The sequence below is a fragment of the Phoca vitulina genome, unplaced genomic scaffold, assembly GCF_004348235.1.
Source record: "Phoca vitulina isolate PV1807 unplaced genomic scaffold, GSC_HSeal_1.0 scaffold7, whole genome shotgun sequence".
Taxonomy (NCBI): Eukaryota; Metazoa; Chordata; class Mammalia; order Carnivora; family Phocidae; genus Phoca; species Phoca vitulina.
The window spans coordinates 59,012,504-59,019,770 of NW_022589710.1; the positions used below are offsets into that span (position 1 = coordinate 59,012,504).

Sequence of the window (7,267 nt, forward strand, 5' to 3'; positions counted from 1 at the left end):
GGGCGAGGTGCGGCGGAGGCCAGGGAGGGGAGGGAGCCCCGGGAGAGGGACTTGGAGTGGGACGGAGGCGGGGGCTCGGGAGGTGGAAGGGCTGGGGGCAGCGGCAGGGGTGCAGGCAGGTGAGGAAAGGGGGGGGTGAGGGGTGGGGGTCCGGCAGGATGGGGATCTGGGAGAAACTGCGAGGGGGCAGATGGGAATGAGGCCTAAAAGGGGCAGCGACCCTGGGGAAGGTCACCCGCCAGGCAGGACTAAGAGGGCCCGGGGCCGGGTGCAAGGCGGGTGTGAGGGGGAGGCCTGCCTGAGCTTGTCCTGCCCTCTCAGATTTCAAGTAGATCCCTCTGGGCCTGGGTTGGCCTGTCCCCCTTAGCAGCGCCCCCTCTGCTCCTGGCAGCCTTAGCCCCCACCCAGATGAGGTGGGCCGAGAGGCCTCTATCTCAGGCCCGCAGGGCACCTGCCCAGGGGCACCATAAATGTCTGTTGAGTTGCACTGAGCCTGGCAAGGATGCTACCAGCTGAGATGCAGCTCCCTTGCCCTCTGAGGAGGATGCAAAGTCACCAGAGGGCTTTCTTTGCCTCGGCTCTGCAGACTGAGAGCTGGGGCAGGTGTCCAAGGTGTGCATTCTTTCAGTTATTTGATAACTATGTAGTGATCACCTGCTATGTGCTAGGTGCTGTTTTAGATGCTGGGAATACAATGCAGACCTAAACAGACAAAATGTCTGCCTTGGTAGAGCTTTCATTGCAGTCAGGGAAATAAATAAGCAAAATAAAGTAGTAAGTTAGAAAGTAAAGATGGCTACTTGAAGAAACAGAGCAGGGCCAAGTGAGGAGAATAAAGAGTTGGGGGCAAGGGGTGTGGAAGATGTTGCAGTTTTCAATGGGATGTTAGCAACGGCCTCATGGAAGAGACATCTGATGAAGACTCAAAGAGGGTGAGAGAGAGAGCCATGAGGATATCTCTGGGGGAAGAGCATTCTTGGCAGAGGAAACAGCAGTGCAAAGGCCCTGGGGTGAGAGCATATTTGGTGAGTTGGAGCGAGACCAAAGAGACCAGTGTGGCTGGAGTGGAATGAGGGAGGTGAGGTGAAGCAGGAGAGCTCAGAGGGAGGAGGAGGCATTTCAGTCCTTGGCGGGCCTTGTGGGCCATTATGAAGACGTTGGCTTTGACTCTGGTGAAGTGGGAGGTCTGTGCAGGACTTTCTGACCTCTATTTTAGGGCTCTGACTGACTGCTGTGCTGAGAACACTGCCAGTAGTTCAGGAGAGAGATGGTTGTGGGTACACCAGGGTGATAGCTGGGGCTGGGCTGAGGATGTTGGATTCCAGACACTGCATTTGAGGAGGGAGCTGACCTTCTGGAACGCCAGGGGTGAGGAAGCGCTGTCATCATCCGCATCGCCCCTTCCGGGTGCCTCACGCCAGCTTTCCAAGAGTTTCACACAGGTTCATCCGTCTCTTATCTCCTCAGCAGCCCCAGAAGAACAGACCTTGTGGACGGCACTTCACCACGAGGAAGCTGAACTGAGACATTGGATGTGAGGAGGGAAGGTTAGGAGATAACTTCAGCCATGACCAGCATAACCTTCAGGCACCCCCAAGGACTATGTCGAAGGTGGACCTGAAAGGTCTCAGATGCTGGGGACAGCCCCAGGAAAGGGATGTGTTAAAGTTTTAGCAGGGGACCCTTTAGCACCTGGTCCCTTTGATTCCACCAAGAGGGAAGAGGAAGAAGAGGAGAAGGAATCTCCGCAGATCTCCACACCTCCCCCTCAGACCCTCGTGTTCTCCTCTCAGCTCTAGCCTGGAGACCTGTCTCTCCAGACGTTTGCCTGGAATGTTTGCTCCCCTCTGGTCCAGGAGGGACGTTCCTGTGCATTCTTGGAGACCCAGGCTAAGGAGCTCTGCTCCATGGCTGACTAGTCCTGTGTAAGCCCACAGCAGTGCTATCTCCCTCTGTGACAGGGCTTTGTAGTGACAAGTGTTCGGACCTGCCTCAGCTGCCATGCTGTAATGTGAACCATCTCTGTTCCATCTGTGCCCCCCCAGCTGGTAGGTTCCAAGGCAGGGCCTATGTCTTCATGAGCCTGAACCCTAACTCGCCAGGGGCTGCCTGGCCAGTGGCATTTAACGTCTCCAACCCTCATGTGCTTACAGCTCCTCAGGTAGAATACCTCCCCCCCCTCCCCCCCCACAGAGCTGGTTGAGAATTCAGTGAGAAAATACAAGCAAAGCACTTAACATTGTACTGGTACACCGTGAGAACCCAAAAACCATGAGCTGTCATTCTGCGTCTGTCCCCCTTGTACCCACAATGTAGGAGCTCGAATGAAAGAGTGAACCAATGAGGCGGGAGATACTCAAGGTGTGGAATCAGCCTGAAGGTGTTTTCCTTTAGGACTTCACAGAACAATCAGTATTTGTGACGACTACGTCTGAGACTTCCACCTTCACTGCAGGCCACCCTGGGAGTGGCAGACACCCAGCAGAGTACTCACGGCCATTTGCTTGAGGCCTGAGGTCGCTGGGGTAGAGGGCTCAGGAGCAGATGCCAACAAACATTGTCAGCCTGACCTGCCCAGAGAAAGACCCTGCTGGGCCCTCACTGTGCAGAGCCCCAGATGGGCCCCAGGTCTCTGGACTCAGTGTCACCTCTGCGATGTTTTGGTCCTTACCCACTGCCCGAGCTGCTCTGCCATGGCGACCCTGGGGGCATGCAAGCATTGGCATGTGGAGAAGTTCCCCCAGACTGTTCTCTAGGTAAGTTTACCTGCAGGTGGCACTCAGGGAAATTCAGGAGTAGGAAGTCGTTGGTGCTACTAATAGTAATTAAGCCAACATCTTTTTTCCAGGCACTGGTATTACAGGTCTGACAAGGATGGGAGAAATCACAGCCTGTAGGCCAAACCCAGCCCTGAGGCCTGGTGATGCCCAGAGGAAAGAAGCTAAGTGGAAGATGGCTCAGGAAATATGACTCCTGGCTAATCCCTCGAGCAAATCTGGCTTCCCAGGAGCAGTGGGGACAGGCTAAGGGCTCAGAGCAAAGGTCAGTGCAAATGGAGGTGCCTCTGTGGCCTGGAAACCTCCCAGTCCCCTTCCCCCTGAAAGCCTGGGTCCCTTTTACAACTAGAATAGGGGTGAGGTGAGTAGCAGGTCAGGGTGCTTGAGAGAGGTCTGGGCTGCGGTGGGGTGGGGGAAGCTCCAGGAGAAGGAGGAGACGGCGAGAGGAGGGCAGGGGCCCTTGCCCTTTACCTCCGTCAGGCAGGAAGGCTCTTCCACAGATATCCATGTGGTCCCCCTCCCTTCCTCATGTCTCTGCCCCAGGTCACCTCTGTCCCAGTGTCACCTCCTCGGGGAGGCCTTCCCCAACCACCTTATCCAAACCCACTCCCTGCCATTCCCTTCACTCCCTATCCTTCGGCTCTGCTGTGGCTTTTGCTTTTTTTCTTCTTGATTTCTAGGTATTAATTCAGTGTTCATTGCCAGTCTCCCCCCGCTCAAATGTAAGCTCCACGAGGGCAGAGGGGTTTGTGGGATTTGATTCCCGGCTGCACCCCCAGCACTGAGCACGAAGCCTGGCACAGAGCAGGTGCTCCACACGTACTCGCTGAGTGGATGAATGAGGAGAAGGAAGGTGGTGGGGCCGCACTGGATGTTACCCGAGGCCTGCGCATCCCAGGGGACAGGCCCACAGAGGTGGGAATCAGCTTGCTGAAGCCAACGGGTCAGGCTGAAGGGGTAGATGGAGATCCAGAAGGAGCAAAGGACAGTGGGCTCAGCGTGCTGTCATCTGGCCGCCTGCGCCCCGGGAGGCGTGAGCCATGAGCAGCCAGGGCCGGCAGGAGCCTGGAAGGCACGCCGGAGCCTGCAGGCCTGGGGCTTGAGTAATGACCGCTGCTCTGCCTGGGGAGGGTTTGTAATTATGAAATATTTAATACATACAAAACATATGATCAGGGGGCATCTGTGTAATAAAATAATACGATGAATACCAGGGCACCGACTGACGGTCCCAGAGTTAATCACCATCTTGCTCTTTGTGCTTATTATCCCCTTGCTTTGTGTCGTAAGCAGCTTTGTGCTGCCCCTTGCGCCGTGAGTACTGTACCCAGCGGGTGACGTTGTTTGGTTTCACGCTCTGTTAAGATGGTGTCATGTTCTGTAACTTGCTTTTTCGCTCACTGTGTTCTGCGCTCTGTCCTTGTTGTGGCCTTTGTTGAAGGCCGTGGTTCCTCCCTTTTCTTGGTGTGTGACACTCTGGGGTGTGACGCCCAGGCCAGCCGGCCTCCGTGTAGCACTCCTCCAGCGCCCACACTTTGATGAACAAGGCCGCTGTTGAAAAGCTGCACCCGTGCTGTTGTGACGAGTTTCTGAGGATGACTCAAGATGGCTCTATGCCCCTCCCTCTTGAAGTATCCTGAGGGCCCCCTGAGTTTCTTCCCAAAGGCCACCTGCTGCTGGGCAGCCCCACTGCAGACACTGAAGTGGGTGTGTCTAGTTTACCATCTGTCGCCATCTGACAGGGCTAGCCAGGTCACCAGGGTTGGGAGGCTGGCTGGCGGCTCAAGGAGGGCCTGGGCCTGGCATGACCTGCATGTGGAAACCATGTTCCTAGGCTGGCCTTCAGCTTTGCCAAGTCCAGAAACACGTGGGTGCTCCGGGTGCTTTTGCTCCACCCACTCCCACTAATGAAGCTCACCACAGACCAATGTGTACCCCCCATGGCAACCTTCATTTATGATGGAAGCCATTCCTACCCAGTATCCTATCCCTGGAGGCCCCATTCCCAGTGTCAGGATGCATGCAAAGCTGAAACTGTTTTAAGAGGTTGCTTGGTGAGCATGGATTTGGAACTAGAGAAAGGGAAGTCTTTAAAAGGCCATCCTTCAGGCCCTGGAAAAGTGCTGAGAACTGTCTTGGTCCCATTCTTGAGCCTACTTCTCCAAGGTTGAGAATATCCACATGTCTCAGATCTGTGTACCCTGCCCAGGATGAGGCTGGACCAGTTCTGTGAATGTCCACTGCCCGTCTCCATCCATGATGACCTTGCATAGGCTTTGGACACCATAATAACAACCAAGTCGGTTTGGGTTTAAGCCTGTGTGATAGGAATCCCTTATCTTCATGAGTGTTTTTCACACTCAGAGTTCTGGGAACACTTTCCTGGTACTTTGTATATGACCTGTCCTGCCTTTTTCCAGAAAGGCAAAGAGTGGCTTTATGATAAAACACCCACCTGTATGTATGAATGAACAGCAACGTAAAGATCAAAAACTACATGGATACAGGGGAGAACATTGTACCTGTCACCTAGTCAAGAGTATAACTAGAATGATTTTTAAGCTTCCCGGCAGACTTTGCACAGAGGAAGATACATGGGCTGGTTTGATTTGAAAAATGGTTGATTCACACATCTGGAGTTTGAAAGGGCAATCAGGAACCCGGTGAGCACAAAGGATCTGGTTGTCCCTACAGAGTTGTATTAGCAAACAGTTGTGACATTTTCATTTCAAACACTTTACTAGTAAAAAGAAGCTAATTCTCAGTCTGTGTGAAAGAGCCTCAAAAACACAGAATCTGCTTTTGTTAGGAATTGCGAGTGATCTCTCCCTGGACAACACCACTACCATGCCAAGTTTCCACGGTCTAATTCAACAAGCATTGGTTAAGCATCTATGGTGCGCCAGCGTTAGGTTCTGAGGATACAAAATTGTATAAAATGTGATGCCATCCCTCAAGGAACTTACAGTCCAATTAGGCAAAGGGAAAAAGAAATCAAGGACAGCTCTGTAGCTGGGACTCAGAGGAGCACCAGGGACTGGGGAAGCCCTTGGCGCACTTTGAGGCTTCAGGATAGGAAGTCTTCCTACAGGTGGTAACCCCCGAGCCAGGCCTTGAAAAATGATTTCAGGTCTGGTCTGCTTGCCAAAGTGGCGAATGTGCGACACCGAAGTTGGAGTTAGAAGCCCTGGATCTGATTTTCATCGCTGTAATTAACCTGATTGTGTGACCTTGTGAAAGTCCTATTCCCTCTCTGGACGTCAGTCAATTCCCGGTTAAATGTGAGAGAGAAGATCACTAGCATTCCACAGTAAGATCGGGCTTGAGAAAGTCATCCACTGGGAAGGAAGACAACGCTCGTCAGAATACACGATTTAAGTAAGTGGGAAGTAAGTGTGATGTGTCAGGTACTTAGGGAAGGATGTGAGCACCAGCCAAACCCCAGTAACATCAGTGAAAAGTCAGCGCAGAAAACCAGTGCTTTGGCAGGTTGAAAGGAACACTCAAGTCTTTCTCAGGAAGCAGAAGTTTTCTTCTGGGGAATCTGAAGAGAAGCCTGCCAAGCTTGCAGACCCGGTTAGGAACCCAAGGGGCCTTCACTCTAGGGGGCGGGGCCCACGCAGCAATCCCCAGCTCTAATGGAAGGGGCGGGCCCGGCGCGGCGGCGGCAGCCAGTGACAGAGCCTCCCGATGAGGTCATGGAGTTCCTCGGCGCTTCATTGGCGGACCCCCCGCGAGGCCTCGGCGCCCACCTCTCGGCAGGCGGCGGGTCGCCGGCGCCACCCCGGGAGCCAGGGCTCGGAGGGCGCGTCCCCAAACTTTCTCCCTGTATTTATGGACGCTGAGCAGCGAGCGAGCCCCGCCAGGAGTGGGACCCGGTCTCCTCCTGCAGGGAGAAATGAAAATGCCCAGAAAAAAGGGTTCTTACCCACCCAGACGCAGGATTCTGAGAAAATCCTCATCTCTTCTGCTGAAAGTGGAGGGCTTGTTTTGTCTTGTTCCAACCCAAACACACTGATTCATTAACCATTTTAACCATTTAAGGACACTGAGCAAACTTCCAGTGGCTGGTCACCTTTTATTTCCCCATGGTGTTCTGAAACATTTTAAAACCATGATTCTCAAACCCTGGTATCCAGAGGGATCCAGAACGCTGGTAGCACACGCCAGGCCCTACCCCTGACTCCAGTCCTTCCCGCTCCAAAACCTGCAGTTTGAAGAAACTGGCAGGGCCAGGGAGCTGGACCCGGCTTTGGGAACAAAAGCATTTAAAGCATCATCAGAACTTGTTAGAAAATGCACATTTTCAGGCCGCAACCTAGACCTACTGAATCAGAAACTCTGAGGTTGGGGCCGGGGGGGAGGGGGTCCAACCATCTGTGTTCTACCAAACCCTGCAGGTAGCTCTGGTGCTCACTGAGGTGTGAGAACTGATTTAAATCAACTCCTCCTGAACGTTGAGACTGCTTCAGAACAATGTGGATTCTGCA

At 53.6% G+C, this 7,267-nt stretch overlaps 1 long non-coding RNA gene across 2 annotated transcripts; it reads left to right on the top strand.

Moving 5' to 3' along the window:
* Positions 1-1,041: 1,041 nt before the first annotated feature.
* LOC116632710 lies at positions 1,042-3,949 on the top strand. 2 transcript variants are annotated; one of them, XR_004299488.1, is made up of 4 exons: positions 1,042-1,368; positions 1,468-2,756; positions 2,831-3,042; positions 3,458-3,949. It is a non-coding gene; the product is annotated as an uncharacterized LOC116632710 (long non-coding RNA). The 2 variants fall into 2 exon arrangements; XR_004299487.1 differs by having other exon boundaries at positions 2,849-3,042.
* Positions 3,950-7,267: the final 3,318 nt, after the last annotated feature.